This window comes from Pristiophorus japonicus, chromosome 19 (assembly GCF_044704955.1).
Source record: "Pristiophorus japonicus isolate sPriJap1 chromosome 19, sPriJap1.hap1, whole genome shotgun sequence".
NCBI classification, from domain to species: domain Eukaryota; kingdom Metazoa; phylum Chordata; class Chondrichthyes; family Pristiophoridae; genus Pristiophorus; species Pristiophorus japonicus.
Window position 1 is genome coordinate 62,367,622 of NC_091995.1, and position 16,504 is coordinate 62,384,125.

General features: G+C 44.7%; 1 long non-coding RNA gene across 1 annotated transcript in view; it reads right to left on the minus strand.

Annotated features, from left to right (window-relative positions):
• Positions 1 to 971: 971 nt before the first annotated feature.
• LOC139230471 (uncharacterized) overlaps positions 972 to 16,504 on the minus strand; it is a 104,106-nt gene continuing 88,573 nt past the window's right edge. Inside the window, exon 5 of the long non-coding RNA XR_011587938.1 lies at positions 972 to 3,153. This is a non-coding gene — a long non-coding RNA (uncharacterized lncRNA). The remainder of the gene's footprint in view (positions 3,154 to 16,504) is intronic.

The window sequence follows — 16,504 nt, forward strand, 5'->3', positions numbered from 1 at the left end:
TATTCCCTTTTACTGTTTTTTTTTCCAAGGTGGATGACCTCACATTTTCCGACATTGTATTCCATTTGCCAAACCTTAGCCCATTCGCTTAACCTATCTAAATCGCTTTGCAGCTTCTCTGTGTCCTCCACACATCCCGCTTTCCCACTAATCTTTGTGTTATCTGCAAATTTTGTTACACTCCACTCTGTCCCCTCTTCCAGGTCATCTATGTATATTGTAAACAGTTGTGGTCCCAGGACCGATCCCTGTGGCACACCACTAACCACCGATTTCCAACTCGAAAGCAACCATTTATCCCAACTCTCTGCTTTCTGCAAGTCAGCCAATTCTCGATCCATGCTAATACATTTCCTCTGACTCCACGTACCTTTATCTTCTGCAGTAACCTTTTGTATGGCACCTTATCGAATGCCTTTTGGGGGTATAAGCCCAGCAGATCCAGTCTTTCCTCATGTGTCAGTCCTGCCATCCCTGGAATCAGTCTGGTGAACCTTCGCTGCACTCCCTCAATAGCAAGCACGTCCTTCCTCAGATTAGGAAATCAAAACTGTGCACAATATTCAAGGTGTTGTCTCACGAAGGCCCTGTACAACTGCAGTAAGACTTCCCTGCTCCTTTACTCAAATCCTGTCGCTATGAAGGCCAGCATGCCAGTTGCTTTCTTTACTGCCTGCTGTACCTGCATGCCGACCTTCAATGACTGATACACCATGACAGCCAGGTCTCGTTGCACCTCCCCTTTTACTAATCTGTCACCATTCAGATAATAATCTGTCTTCCTGTTTTTGCCACCAAAGTGGATAACCTCACAGTTATCCCCATTATACTGCATCTGCCATACATTTTCCCACTCACCTAACCTGTCCAAGTCCCCCTGCAGTCTCTTAGCATCCTCCTCGCAGCTTGCACTGCCACCCAGCTTAGTGTCATCAGCAAACTTGGAGATATTACATTCAATTCCTTCGTCTAAATCATAAATGTATATTATAAATAGCTGGGGTCCCAGCACTGAACCCTGCGGCACTCCAATGGTCACTGCCTGCCATTCTGAAAAGGACCTGTTTATTCCCACTCTTTGCTTCCTGTCTGCCAACCAGTTCTTTATCCACGTCAATACATTACCCCCAATATCATGAGCCTTAATTTTGCATGCTAATCTCTTGTGTGGGAACTTATCAAAACCGTTTTGGCAGTCCAAATACACCACTTCTACTGGTTGTCCCTTATCCACTCTACTAGTTACATCCTCAAAAAATTCGAGAAGATTTGTCAAGCATGATTTCCCTTTCATAAATCCATGCTGACTTGGACCAATCCGGTCACGGCTCTCCAAATGCACTACTATTACATCTTTAATTATTGATTCCAGCATTTTCCCCACCACCAATGTCAGGCTAACCGGTTTATAATTCCCTGTTTTCTCTCTCTCTCCTTTTTTAAAAAGTGGGGTTACATTAGCTACCTTCCAATCCATAGGAACTGAACCAGTGTCCATGGAATGTTGGAAAATGACCATCAGTGCATCTACTATTTCTCGGGCCACTTCCTTTAGTGCTCTGGGATGCAGACTATCAGGCCCTGGGATTTTATTGGCCCTTCAATTTCCCTAACACCATTTCCTGACTAATAAAGATTTCCCTCAGATCCCATTTCTCGCCAGACCCTCGGACCTCTAGTATTTCCGGAAGGTTATTCGTGACTTCCTTAGTGAAGACAGAACCAAAGTATTTGTTCTATGGTCTGCCATTTCCTTGTTCTCTATTATGAATTCACCTGATTCTGACTGCAAGGAACCTACATTAGTCTTCACTAATCTTTATCTTTTCATATATCTAAAGAAGCTTTTACAGTCAGTTTTTGTTTGAGTTTAGAAGAATGAGAGGTGATCTTATTGAAACATATGAAACTGAGGGGACTCGACAAGGTAGATGCAGAGAGGATGTTTCCACTCATGGGGGAATCTGGAACTCGGGGGCATAGTTTAAGAATATGGGATTTAGAACTGAAATGAGGAGAATTTTCTACTCTGAGGGTCATAAATATGTGGAATTCTCTACCCCAGAGAGCTGTGGAGGCTGGGTCATTGAATATATTTAAGGTGAAGATAGACAGATTTTTGAGCGATAATGGAGTGAAGGATTATGGGGAGTGGGCAGGGAAGTGGAGCTGTGCCCAAGATCAGATCAGCCATGATCTTATTAAATGGCAGAGCAGGTTCAAGTGGCCAATGGCCTACTCCTGCTCCTATTTCTTATGTTTTTTAAAGGGTGAATTAAGGATGCAAACACAATCAGCGTTATTTTTCAATCTGAGCCTTTTCCCGTTGATTAATTGGTCAAATATCCAGAATATTAAGCTCCAGCCCAGTTAGAGGGGGAATCAATATCAGCAGAAAGAAAGCCCAACTGTCAGAATGGACATGATTCAGTTTGTGACAACAGCAGAATCCAAACCCTGCAGTCACTTGTGAACTCGCTGGTGTGTCAGCAGGTTGGATGACTGGGTGAATCTCTTCTCACACTCGGAGCAGGTGAACGGTCACTCCCCAGTGTGAACTCGCTGGTGTGCCAGCAGGTTGGATGACTGAGTGAATCCCTTCCCACACTTGGAGCAGGTGAACGGTCTCTCCCCGGTGTGAACTCGCTGGTGTTTCCGCAGGGTGGATGACTGAGTGAATCCCTTTCCACATTCAGAGCAGGTGAATGGCCTCTCCCCAGTGTGACTGCGCCTATGAACTTCCAGCTCAGACGGGTAATCGAATCCCCTCCCACAGTCCCCACATTCCCATGGTTTCTCCGTGGTGTGGGTGTCCTTGTGTCTCTCCAGGTTGAAGCCTGGTCCACACACAGTACACGTGTATGGTTTCCCCCGCTGTGAATACTGCCATGTTTTTCCAGGCTGTGTAACTGGTTAAAGCTCTTTCCACAGTCAGAGCACTGATACACTCTCACTCGGGTGCGTGTGTCTCGGTGCTTTTCCAGTCATACCGATGTTTGAAATCTGTTCCCGTAGACAGAACAGACAAACATTTCTCCTTCCTCATTCAAAGGCCGATGATATTCAGGTCCTGAGGAATCGACTGATTCCATCAGATCTTGATGTGATGTTTGGTTTGAATTTCCCGTCCGCAAATCCTGCCCTTCGAATGCCCTGGAAAAGGAGTTTACAAAAATCATTACTGCAAGTACAGGACAGAAATTCAGAACAGACAATTTCAGATTCTGTGGAACATTCTTTCCCCTCTCGTTCCTCCAAGGCTGAAAATCCCCGCCCCATACACTTCCCCCACCCTGTCCTGAAATTCAAACACATCGCACGTCTGAAGGCAGCTTGTCCTCCGCTCCCAATTTTCATCACCAACTCTGGCTGGGGTCAGTTTTACACTCACTGGTTCCCCTCCCTCCCACTCCCCTGAAGATGCTGACTCTGGCTGGGTTCAGTTCTACATTCACTGGTTCCCCTCCCTCTCCTCCCCTGAAGATGCTGACTCTGGCTGGGTTCAGTCCTACACTCACTGGTTCCCTGCCCTCTCCTCCCCTGAAGGTGCTGACTCTGGCTGGATTCAGTTTTACACTCACTGGTTCCCCTCCCTCTCCTCCCCTGAAGATGCTGACTCTGGCTGGGTTCAGTCCTACACTCACTGATTCCCCTCCCTCTCCTCCCCTGAATGTGCTGACTCTGGCTGGGTTCAATGGGCCCAATCACTCTCTTCTCCTGAAGGTACTGACTCTGGTGGGGTTCAGTTCCACTCACTGGTTTCCTGCTCAATCCCAGAGGGTGTTGACTCTGGCTGGGTTCAGTTAACATAAGAACATAACAAATAGGAGCAGGAGTATGCCATTTGGCCTCTCGAGCCTGCTCCGCCATTCAATAAGATCATGGCAGATCTCAACATGGGCTGAGCTCCAGTTTCCTGCCTGCTTCCCATAACCCTTTACTCCCTTATCGCTCAAAAATCTGTCTATCTCTGACTTAAAATATATTCAATGACCCAGCCTCCATTGCTCTCTGGGGCAGGGAATTCCATACATAGGAGAAGAAATTTCTCCTCATCTCAGTTTTAAATGGGTGGCCCCTTATTCTAAGACTATGTCCCCTAGTTTTAGTTTCCCCTATGAGTGGAAATATCCTCTTTGCATCCACCTGGTCAGGCCCCCTCATTATCTTATAAGTTTCAATAAAATCAACTCTCATTCTTCTGAACTCCATTGTGTATATCTCATCAAATTCCCTAACACAATTTGCTGACTAATAACGATTTATTTTGGTTCCTCCTTCTCGCTAGACCCTTGGTCCCCTAGTATTTCCAGGTGGTTATTTGTGACTTCCTTAGTGAAGACAGAACCGAAGTATTTGTTCAATTGGTCTGCCATTTATTTGTTCCCCATCATAAATTCATCTGATTCTGACTGTAAGGGACCTACATTTGTCTCCACTAATCTTTTTCTCTTCACATATCTGTAGAAGCTTTTGCAGTCCGTTTTTATGTTCCCTGCCAGCTTACTCTCATATTCTATTTCCCCCTCCCAATTAAACCCTTTGTCCTCCTCTGCTGAATTCTAAATTGCTCCCAGTCCTCAGGATTGCTGCTTTTTCTGGCCAATTTGTATACCTCTTCCTTGGATTTAAAACGATCCCTAATTTCCCTTGCTATCAGTATGGGATATATTTGTTAACATAGGATAGTTATTGCATCCCTCAATCTCTGGTACAGTGAGGCAGAGTTGGATTGCCAGATGAATGTTGGATAGATACTGCGTCTCTCATTCTCTGACACTATGTGACAGGTGAGTGTTGGATAGATACTGCCTCTCTCATTCTCTGATACGATGTGACAGGTGAGTGTAGGATCGATACTGCCTCTCCCATTCTCTGACACTATGGGCCCAAGTTTCCACAAGATAAAAAACGGGCGCCCCTCCGAGCTGGGCGCCAAAAAAAAAACGCGCTATTCTCGAGCGCCCTGCAGCTCCTTGTCTGCCTGGTGCGTTGCCCGGGGGGCGGAGCCTACACTCGCGCCGATTTTGTAAGTGGGAGGGGGCGGGTACCATTTAAATTAGTTTTTTCCTGCTGGCAACGCTGCGCGTGCGCGTTGGAGCGTTCGCGCACGCGCAGTGTGAAGGAAACATTGGCACTCGGCCATTTTTGTAGTTCTTTGTAGCTGTTTAATTTTTAAACATTTTTTAATAAAAGCACATTGCCCTTCCATGATCAGCACTGAGACTTCTTGCAGCAGTGAGAAGGTGCAGGAAGCCTCAGAAAGTTGAGGCAGCCGTTTCCCTCCCCACCCCCGCCCGCCGTCGGGAACGAACGGAACGGCTCCCCCCCCGCGGGAACGAACGGAACGGCTCCCCCCCCCCCGCGGGAACGAACGATGGCTGAAGCACTTTCACACAGGTAGGAACATGGTTTATTTAATATTTTCTTTGCTTATAAATGTTTATTCAGATTGGATTTATTTGTATAATATTTGTAGAAGTATAAATAAGGATTTATTGTAGAATTTAATGACTTCCCTTCCCCCCCCGCCTCCTCCCCCCCCCCATCTCGTTCTGGACGCCTAATTTGTAACCTGCGCCTGATTTTTTAATGTGTAGAACAGGTTTTTTCAGTTCTACAAAAATCTTCACTTGCTCCATTCTAAGTTAGTTTGGAGTACGTTTTCACTGTGGAAACTTTGAAATCAGGCGTCAGTGGCAGGACACGCCCCCTTTTGAAGAAAAAATTCTGTTCCAAAGTGGAACTGTTCTACCTGCCTAGAACTGCAGAAAAAAAATGTGGAGAATTGCGATTTCTAAGATAGTCCGTTCTCCACCAGTTGCTCCGAAAAATCAGGCGCAAATCATGTGGAAACTTGGGCCCATAGTGACAGGTGAGTGTTGGATAGATACTGCCTCTGTCATTCTCTGATACGATGTGACAGGTGAATGCAGGATAGATACTGCCTCTCTCATTCTCTGACACTATGTGACAGGTGAGTGTTGGATAGATATTTTCACTTTCAATCTCCGGTGCATTGTCAGTGTGGAACTGACCGATGATTATAGTGTAGATACTTACACTTTCACTCTCTGTTCCATTGACAGGTAAATATAGAATTAATATTGAGGGTGTCTGGTGTGGGAGTGTGGATTTGACTCTGTATCTGCCCATCTCTGGTATGTGGATGAGGGTTTTACTCTGTATGTTAGTTTCTGATACGAGAGTGTGGGTTTTATCCTGAACCTGTCAATTTCTGGTAATTGCCTGTGGGTTTCATTCTGTATCTTTCCATTCCTGGTGTGAGAGTGTGTGTTTTGTGCTGTATCTGTCCATCTCTGTTATGTGAATGTGAGCTCGACTACATACCTGTCATTCTCCAGTATATTAGTATTGTTTTACTGTGTACCACCAATTCCTGATAGAGTATTCGTTTTACTTTTGAACTGTCCTTTTTTGTCATGGAGGTGAGTATTTATGCTGAATCTTTGGTAAATGAGTCTGAGCTTCACTCTGTATCTCTCTGTCTCTGGTATGTGAGTGTGGGCCTTTCTCTGTATCTCCAATTCTGTTATGGGAGTCTGGGTTTTATTCTGTACCTGTCAAGTTCTGATGTGTGATTGTGGGTCTTACTCTATACCTGACAGTTTCTGCTTAATTGAGAGAGGGCTTTCCTTTGTACAAGTCAGTTTCTGGTATGGAAGTGCCTTTAACCTGTACCTCTCAATCACTGGTAAGTGAGTATGGACATTTCACTGTATCTGTCAATTTATGTTATGGGAATATGGATTTTAACATGTCAGTCTCTGATATGCGAGTGTGGGTTATATACTGTATCTCTAAGTCTCTGATATGAGAGTGTGTGTATTATTCTGTACCTGCCAGGTTTTGGTATGTGTGTGAGGGTTTAAGCTAGGCCTCTAAGTTGCTGGTAAGTTTGTCTGCATTTAATTTGCATCTATTAGTCTATGGGGTTGTATGTTTTATACTGTACCTGTCAGTTTCTGTTATGTGTGTGTGGCATTTCCACTGTATCCGTCAGGCTGTAGTATGTGAGTGTGAGTTTAATCTGTACCTGTCAGTGTCTGGTGTGTGAGTGTAGGGTATAATCTGTACCTGTCAGATTATGGTAGGTGAGTGTGGGGTATAATCTGTACCTGTCAGTCTCTGGTATGTGAGTGTGGAGTTTAATCTGTACATGTCCATTTCTGGTATGTGAGTGCGGGGTATAATCTGTACCTGTCAGTCTCTGGTATGTGAGTGTGGGGTATAATCTGTACCTGTCAGTGTGTGGTATGTGAGTGTAGGGTATAATTTGTACCTGTCAGATTATGGGAGGCGAGTGTGGGGTATAATCTGCACCTGTCAGTCTCTGGTATGTGAGTGCGGGGTTTAATCTGTACCTGTCAGTCTCTGGTATGTGAGTGTGAATTTAACCTGTACCGGTCAGTGCCTGGTATGTGAGTGTAGGTTTAATCTGTACCTGTCAGTGTCTCGTATGTGAGTGTGGGGTATAATCTGTACCTGTCTGTTTCTGGTATGTGAGTGCGGGATATAATCTGTACCTGTCAGTGTCTGGTATGTGAGTGTGGGTTTAATCTGTTACTGACAGATTCTGGTATGTGAGTGTGGGTATAATCTGTACCTGTCAGTGTGTGGTATGTGAGTGTGGGGTTTAATCTGTACCTGTCATGTCTGTTATGTGAGTGTGTGGTATAATCTGTACCTGTCAGTCTCTGGAATCGAGTGTGGCGAAATTCTGTACCTCTCAATCTCTGGCATGTGATTGTGGTGTATAATGTGTACCTGACAGCTTCTGGTATATGAGTATGTGGTATAATCTGTACCTGTCACTCTCTGGTATGTGAGTGTGGGGTATAATGTGTACCTGACAGCTTCTGGTATGTGAGTGTGGGGTATAATCTGTACCTGTCAGTTTCTGGTATGTGAGTTTGGGTATAATCTGTACCTGTCAGTGACTGGTATGTGAGTGTGATGTACAATCTGTACCTCACAGCTACTGGTATGTGAGTATGGGGTATAATCTGTACAGGTCAGTCTCTGGCATGTGAGTGTGGCTTTAAACTATATCTGTCACTGTCTGGTATGTGAGTGTGGGGTGAATCTGTACATGTCAGTTTCTGGTATGTGAGTGTGGGGTATAATGTGTACCTGACAGCTTCTGGTATGTGAGTGTGGGGTATAATCTGTACCTGTCAGTTTCTGGTATGTGAGTTTGGGTATAATCTGTACCTGTCAGTGACTGGTATGTGAGTGTGATGTACAATCTGTACCTCACAGCTACTGGTATGTGAGTATGGGGTATAATCTGTACAGGTCAGTCTCTGGCATGTGAGTGTGGCTTTAAACTATATCTGTCACTGTCTGGTATGTGAGTGTGGGGTGAATCTGTACATGTCAGTTTCTGGTATGTGAGTATGGGGTATAATCTGTACAGGTCAGTTTCTGGTATGTGAGTGTGGGGTATAATCTGTACCTGTCAGTGTCGGTTTTGTGAATGTGGGGTATAATCTGTACCTGTCAGTCTCTGGTATGTGAGTGTGGTGTATAATCTGTACCTGTGAGTGTGGGTTTAAAGTGTATCTGTCAGTTTCTGGTATGCGAGTGTGGGTTTAAACTGTACCTGTCAGTTCCTGGCATGTGAGTGTGGGTATAATCTGTACCTATCAGTTTCTGGTGTGAGTGTGGGTTTAATTTATACATGTCAGTGACTGGTATGTGAGTGTGGGGTGAATCTGTACCTGACAGTGTCTGGTATGTGAGTATGGGGTATAATCTGTACCTGTCAGTCTCTGGAATCAGGTGTGGGGTATAATCTGCACCTCTCAATCTCTGGTATGTGAGTGTGGGCTTTAATGTGTACATGTCAGTGTGTGGTATGTCAGTGTGGGGTATAATCTGTTCCTGTCAGTGTCTGGTATGAGCGTGTGAGTTTAATCTGTACCTATCAGTTTCCAGTATGTTAGTGACGTGTATAATCTGTACCTGTCAGTTTCTGGTATGTGAGTGTGGGTTAATCTGCACCTGTCAGTCCCTGGCATGTGAGTGTGGGTTTAAAGTGTACCTGTCAGTGTCGGGTATGTGAGTGTTGGTTTGATCAATACCTGTCAGTTTCTGGTTTGTGAGTGTGGGGTTTAATCTGTACCTCTCAGTTTCTGGTATTTAAGTGTGGGCTTTAATGTGTACCTGTCAGTGTGTGGTATGTGAGTGTGGGGTCTAATCTGTACCTGTCAGTTTCTGGTCTGTGGATGTGGGTTTTAATCTGTACCTGCCAGTGTCTGGTATGTGAGTGTGGGGTATAATCTGTACCTGTCAGTCTCTGGTATGTGTGTGTGGGGTATAATCTGTACCTGTCAGTATCTGGTATGTGAGTGTGGGTTGAATCTGTACCTGTCAGTCTCTGGCATGTGAGTGTGGCTTTAAACTATATTTGTCACTGTCTGGTATGTGAGTGTGGGTTTAATCTGTCCCTGTCGGTGTCTGGTATGTGAGTGCGCATTTAAAGTGTACCTGTCAGTGTCGGGTATGTGAGTGTGGGGTATAATCTGTACCTGTCAGTTTCTGGTATGTGAGTGTGGGTTTAATCTGTACCTGTCAGTCTCTGGAATCGAGTGTGGGGTATAATCTGTACCTATCAGTTTTTGTTATGTGAGCGTGGGTTTAATCGGTACGTGTCAGTATCCGATATGTGAGTGTGCTTTCAATCTGCACCTGTCAGTCCCTGGCATGTGAGTGTGGCTTTAATCTGTTCCTGTCAGTGTCTGGAATATGAGTGTGTGTTTAATCTGTACCTGTCAGTGTGTGGTATGTGAGTATGTGTTTAATCTGTAATTGTCAATGTCTGGTATGTGAGTGTGGGATATTATCTGTACCTGTCAATGTCTGGTATGTGAGTGTGGGTTTAATCTGTACCTGTCAGTCTCTGGTATGAGAGTGTGGGTTTAATCTGTACGTGTCAGTCTCTGGAATCAGGTGTGGGGTATAATCTGTACCTCTCAATCTCTGGTATGTGAGTGTGGTGTAGAATGTGTTCCTGACAGCTTCTGGTATATGAGTATGGGGTATAATCTGTACCTGTCACTCTCTGCTATGTGAGTGTGGGGAATAATGTGTACCTGACAGCTTCTGGTATGTGAGTATGGGGTATAATCTGTACCTGTCAGTTTCTGGTATGTGAGTGTAGGTATAATCTGTACCTGTCAGTCTCTGGCATGTGAGTGTGGCTTAAAACTATATTTGTCACTGTCTGGTATGTGAGTGTGGGTTTAATCTGTCCCTGTCAGTGTCTGGTATGTGAGTGTGGGTTTAAGCTGTACCTGTCTGTTTCTGGTATGTGAGTGTGGGGTATAATCTGTACCTGTCAGTTTCTGGAATGTGAGTGTGGGTTTTAATCTGTACCTGTCAGTTTCTGGTATGTGAGTGTGGGTTTAATCTGTACCTGTCAGTCTCTGGAATCGAGTGTGGGGTATAATCTGTACCTCTCAATCTCTGGTATGTGAGTGTGGGTTTAAAGTGTACCTGTCAGTGTCGGGTATGTGAGTGTGGGGTGTAATCTGTACCTGTCAATGTCGGGTTTGTGAGTGTGGGTTTGATCAGTACCTGTCAGTTTCTGGTTTGTGAGTGTGGGGTTTAATCTGTACCTCTCAGTTTCTGGTATTTGAGTGGGGGCTTTAATGTGTACCTGTCAGTCTGTGGTATGTGAGTGTGGGGTCTAATCTGTACCTGTCAGTTTCTGGTATGTGAGTCTGGGCTATAATCTGTACCCGTCAGTCTTTGGTATGTGAGTGTGGGTTTAATCTATACCTGTCAGTGACTGGTATGTGAGTGTGGGGTGAATCTGTACCTGTCAGTGTCTGGTATGTGAGTGTGGTGTACAATATGTACCTGACAGCTACTGGTATGTGAGTATGGGGTATAATGTGTACCTGTCAGTCTCTGGAATCAGGTGTGGGGTATAATCTGTACCTCTCAATCTCTGGTATGTGAGTATGGGCTTTAATGTGTACCTGTCAGTTTGTGGTATGTGAGTGTGGGGAATATTCTGTACCTATCAGTTTCTGGTATGTGAGTGTGGGTTAATCTGCACCTGTCAGTCCCTGGCATGTGAGTGTGGGTTTAATCTGTACCTGTCAATGTCTGGTGTGCGAGTGTGTGTTTAATCTGTCCCCGTCAGTGTCTGGTATGTGAGTGTGGGTTTAATCAGTACCTGTCAGTCTCTGGTATGTGAGTGTGATGTGTAATGTGTTCCTGACAGCTTCTGGTATATGAGTATGGGGTATAATCTGTACCTGTCACTCTCTGGCATGTGAGTATGGGGTATAATCTGTACCAGTCAGTCTCTGGTATGTGAGTGTGGGTTTAATCTATTCCTGTCAGTGACTGGTATGTGAGTGTGGGGTGAATCTGTACCTGTCAGTGTCTGGTATGTGAGTGTGGCTTTAAATTATATTTGTCACTGTCTGGTGTGTGAGTGTGGGATATAATCTGTACCTGCCAGTCTCCGGTATGTGAGTGTGGGTTTAATCGGTACGTGTCAGTATCCGATATGTGAGTATGGGTTTAATCTGTACCTATCAGTGTCTGGTATGTGAGTGTGGGTTCAATCTGTACCTTTCAGCTTCTGGTATTTGAGTGTGGGTTTAATCTGTACCTGTCAGTGTCTGGTATGTGAGTGTGGGTTTCATCAACACCTGTCAGTGACTGGTATGTGAGTGTGGGTTTAAATCTGTACCTGTCAGTCTCTGGAATCGAGTGTGGGGTATAATCTGTACCTCTCAATTTCTGGTATGTGAGTGTGGTGTAGAATGTGTTCCTGACAGCTTCTGGTAGATGAGTATGGGGTATAATCTGTACCTGTCACTCTCTGGTATGTGAGTGTGGGGAATAATGTGCCCTGACAGCTTCTAGTATGTGAGTATGGGGTATTATCTGTACCTGTCAGTTTCTGGAATCGAGTGTGTGGTATAATCTGTACCTGTCAGTGTCTGGTATGTGAGTGTGGGATATAATCTGTACCTGTCAGTGTCTGGTATGTGAGTGTGGGTTTAAAGTGTATCTGTCTGTTTCTGGTATGTGAGTGTGGCTTTAATCTGTACCTCTCAATCTCTGGAATGTGAGTGTGGGTTTAATCTGTACCTGTCGGTATCTGTTATGTGAGTGTGGGTTTAATCTGTACCTGTCAGTTTCTGGTCTGTGACTGTGGGTTTTAATCGGTACCTGTCAGTGTCTGGTATGTGAGTGTGGGTTTAAAGTGTACCTGTCAGTGTCGGGTATGTGAGTGTGGGGTATAATCTGTACCTGTCAGTGTCGAGTATGTAAGTGTGGGTTTGATCAGTACCTGTCAGTTTCTGATTTGTGAGTGTGTGTTTAATCTGGACCTGTCAGTTTCTCGTATGTGAGTGTGGTATATAATCTGTACATGTCAGTGTCTGGTATGTGAGTGTGGGTTTAATCTATACCTGTCAGTGACTGATATGTGAGTGTGGCGTGAATCTGTACCAGTCAGTACCTGGTATGTGAGTGTGGTGTACAATCTGTACTTGACAGCTACTGGTATGTGAGTGTGGGTTTAAATCTGTTCCTGTCAGTCTCTGGAATCGAGTGTGGGGTATAATCTGTACCTCTCAATCTCTGGTATGTGAGTGTGGTGTAGAATATCTTCCTGACAGCTTCTGGTATATGAGTATGGGGTATAATCTGTACCTGTCACTCTCTGCTATGTGAGTGTGTGGAATAATGTGTACCCGACAGCTTCTGGTATGTGAGTATGGGGTATAATCTGTACCTGTCAGTTTCTGGAATCGAGTGTGAGGTATAATCTGTACCTGTCAGTGTCTGGTATGTGAGTGTGGGTTTAGTCTGTACCTCTCAGTTTCTGGTATTTGAGTGTGGCATTTAATCTGTACCTGTCGGTGTCTAGTATGTGAGTGTGGGTTGAATGTGTACATGTCAGTTTCTGTTTTGTGAGTGTGGGGTATAATCTGTACCTGTCAGTCTCTGGCATGTGAGTGTGGGTTTAAGCTGTACCTGTCAGTTTCTGTTATGTGAGTGTGGGGTATAATCTGTACCTGTCAGTCTCTGGAATCAGGTGTGGGGTATAATCTGTACCTCTCAATCTCTGGTATGTGAGTGTGATCTTTAATGTGTACCTGTCAGTGTGTGGTATGTGAGTGTGGGGTATAATCTGTTCCTGTCAGTTTCTGGTATGTGAATGTGGGTTTTAATCTGTACCTGTCAGTGTCTGGTATGAGCGTATGAGTTTAATCTGTACCTATCAGTTTCCAGTATGTTAGTGACGTGTATAATCTGTACCTGTCAGTTTCTGGTATGTGAATCTGGGCTATAATCTGTACCTGTCAGTCTCTGGTATGTGAGTGTGGGGTATAATCTGTACCTGTCAGTGTCTGGTATGTGAGTGTGGGTTTAAAGTGTGCCTGTCAGTGTCGGGTATGTGAGTCTGGGGTGTAATCTGTACCTGACAGCTACTGGTATGTGAGTGTGGGTTTAATCTGGACCTGTCAGTTTCTGGTCTGTGAGTGTGGGGTTTAATCTGTAACTGTGAGTTTCTCTTATGTGAGTGTGGGTTTAAATCTGTACCTGTCAGTCTCTGGAATCGAGTGTGGGGTATAATCTGTACCCCTCAATCTCTGGTATGTGAGTGTGGTATAGAATGTGTTCCTGACAGCTTCTGGTATATGAGTATGGGGTATAATCTGTACCTGTCACTCTCTGCTATGAGTGTGGGGAATAATGTGTACCTGACAGCTTCTGGTATGTGAGTATGGGGTATAATCTGTACCTGTCAGTGTCGCGTATGTGAGTGTGGGGTATAATCTGTACCTGTCAATGTCGGGTATGTGAGTGTGGGTTTAAAGTCTATCTGTCTGTTTCTGGTATGTGAGTGTGGGTTTAATCTGTACCTCTCAGTTTCTGGTATTTGAGTGTGGCGTTTAATCTGTACCTGTCGGTGTCTCGTATGTGAGTGTGGGTTGAATCTGTATCTGCCAGTCTCTGGCATGTGAGTGTGGCTTAAAACTATATTTGTCATTGTCTGGTATGTGAGTGTGGGTTTAATCTGTCCCTGTCAGTCTCTGGAATCAGGTGTGGGGTATAATCTGTTCCTCTCAATCTCTGGTATATGAGTGTGAGCTTTAATGTGTGCCTGTCAGTGTGTGGTATGTGAGTGTGGGATATAATCTGTTCCTGTCAGTTTCTGGTATGTGAATGTGGGTTTTAATCTGTACCTGTCAGTGTCTGGTATGAGCATGTGAGTTTAATCTGTACCTATCAGTTTCCAGTATGTTAGTGACGTGCATAATCTGTACCTGTCAGTTTCTGGTATGTGAGTATGGGGTATAATCTGTACCTGTCAGTTTCTGGAATCGAGTGTGTGGTATAATCTGTACCTCTCAGTTTCTGGTATTTGAGTGGGGGCTTTAATGTGTACCGGTCAGTCAATGGTATGTGAGTGTGGGGTCTTATCTGTACCTGTCAGTTTCTGGTATGTGAGTCTGGGCTATAATCTGTACCTGTCAGTCTCTGGTATGTGAGTGCACGTTTAAAGTGTACCTGGCAGTGTCGGGTATGAGAGTGAGAGGTATAATCTGTACCTGTCAATGTCTGGTATGTGAGTGTGGGTTCAATCTGTACCTTTCAGTTTCTGGTATTTGAGTGTGGGTTTTAATCTGTACCTGTCAGTGTCTGGTATGTGAGTGTGGGTTTAATCTATACCTGTCAGTGACTGGTATGTGAGTGTGGGGTATAATGTGTACCTGTCAGTCTCTGGAATCAGGTGTGGGGTATAATCTGTACCTCTCAATCTCTGGTATGTGAGTGTGGTGTATAATGTGTTTCTGACAGCTTCTGGTATATGAGTATGGGGTATAATCTGTACCTTTCACTCTGGTATGTGAGTGTGGGGAATAATGTGTACCTGACAGCTTCTGGTGTGTGAGTATGGGGTATAATCTGTACCTGTCAGTTTCTGGAATCGAGTGTGTGGTATAATCTGTACCTGTCAGTGTCTGGTATGTGAGTGTGGGATATAATCTGTACCTGTCAGTGTCTGGTATGAGTGTAGGATATAATCTGTACCTGTCAGTGTCTGGTTTGTGAGTGTGGGGTTTAATCTGTACCTCTCAGTTTCTGGTATTTGAGTGGGGGCTTTAATGTGTACCGGTCAGTCAATGGTATGTGAGTGTGGGGTCTTATCTGTACCTGTCAGTTTCTGGTATGTGAGTCTGGGCTATAATCTGTACCCGTCAGTGTCTGGTATGTGAGTGTGGGTTTAATCTATACCTGTCAGTGACGGGTATGTGAGTGTGAGGTATAATGTGTACCTGTCAGTCTCTGGAATCAGGTGTGGGGTATAATCTGTACCTCTCAATCTCTGGTATGTGAGTGTGGTGTATAATGTGTTCCTGACAGCTTCTGGTATACGAGTATGGGGTATAATCTGTACCTTTCACTCTGGTATGTGAGTGTGGGGAATAATGTGTACCTGACAGCTTCTGGAATCGAGTGTGTGGTATAATCTGTACCTGTCAGTGTCTGGTACGTGAGTGTGGGATATAATCTGTACCTGTCAGTGTCTGGTATGTGAGTGTGGGTTTAAAGTGTCGGTATTTACTGAGGAGGACACAAACAACCTTACGGATATAAAAGGGGTCGGAGGGTCTAGTAAGGAGGAGGAACTGAGGGAAATCCTTATTAGTCGGGAAATTGTGTTGGGGAAATTGATGGGATTGAAGGCCGATAAATCCCCAGGGCCTGATGGACTGCATCCCAGAGTACTTAAGGAGGTGGCCTTGGAAATAGTGGATGCATTGACAGTCATTTTCCAACATTCCATTGACTCTGGATCAGTTCCTATGGAGTGGAGGGTAGCCAATGTAACCCCACTTTTTAAAAAAGGAGGGAGAGAGAAAACAGGGAATTACAGACCGGTCAGCCTGACATCGGTAGTGGGTAAAATGATGGAATCAATTATTAAGGATGTCATAGCAGTGCATTTGGAAAGAGGTAATATGATAGGTCCAAGTCAGCATGGATTTGTGAAAGGGAAATCATGCTTGACAAATCTTCTGGAATTTTTTGAGGATGTTTCCAGTAGAGTGGACAAGGGAGAACCAGTTGATGTGGTATATTTGGACTTTCAGAAGGCTTTCGACAAGGTCCCACACAAGAGATTAATGTGCAAAGTTAAAGCACATGGGATTGGGGGTAGTGTGCTGGCATGGATTGAGAACTGGTTGTCAGACAGGAAGCAAAGAGTAGGAGTAAATGGGGACTTTTCAGAATGGCAGGCAGTGACTAGTGGGGTACCGCAAGGTTCTGTGCTGGGGCCCCAGCTGTTTACACTGTACATTAATGATTTAGACGAGGGGATTAAATGTAGTATCTCCAAATTTGCGGATGACACTAAGTTGGGTGGCAGTGTGAGCTGCAACAATGATTCTATGAGGCTGCAGAGCGACTTGGATAGGTTAGGTGAGTGGGCAAA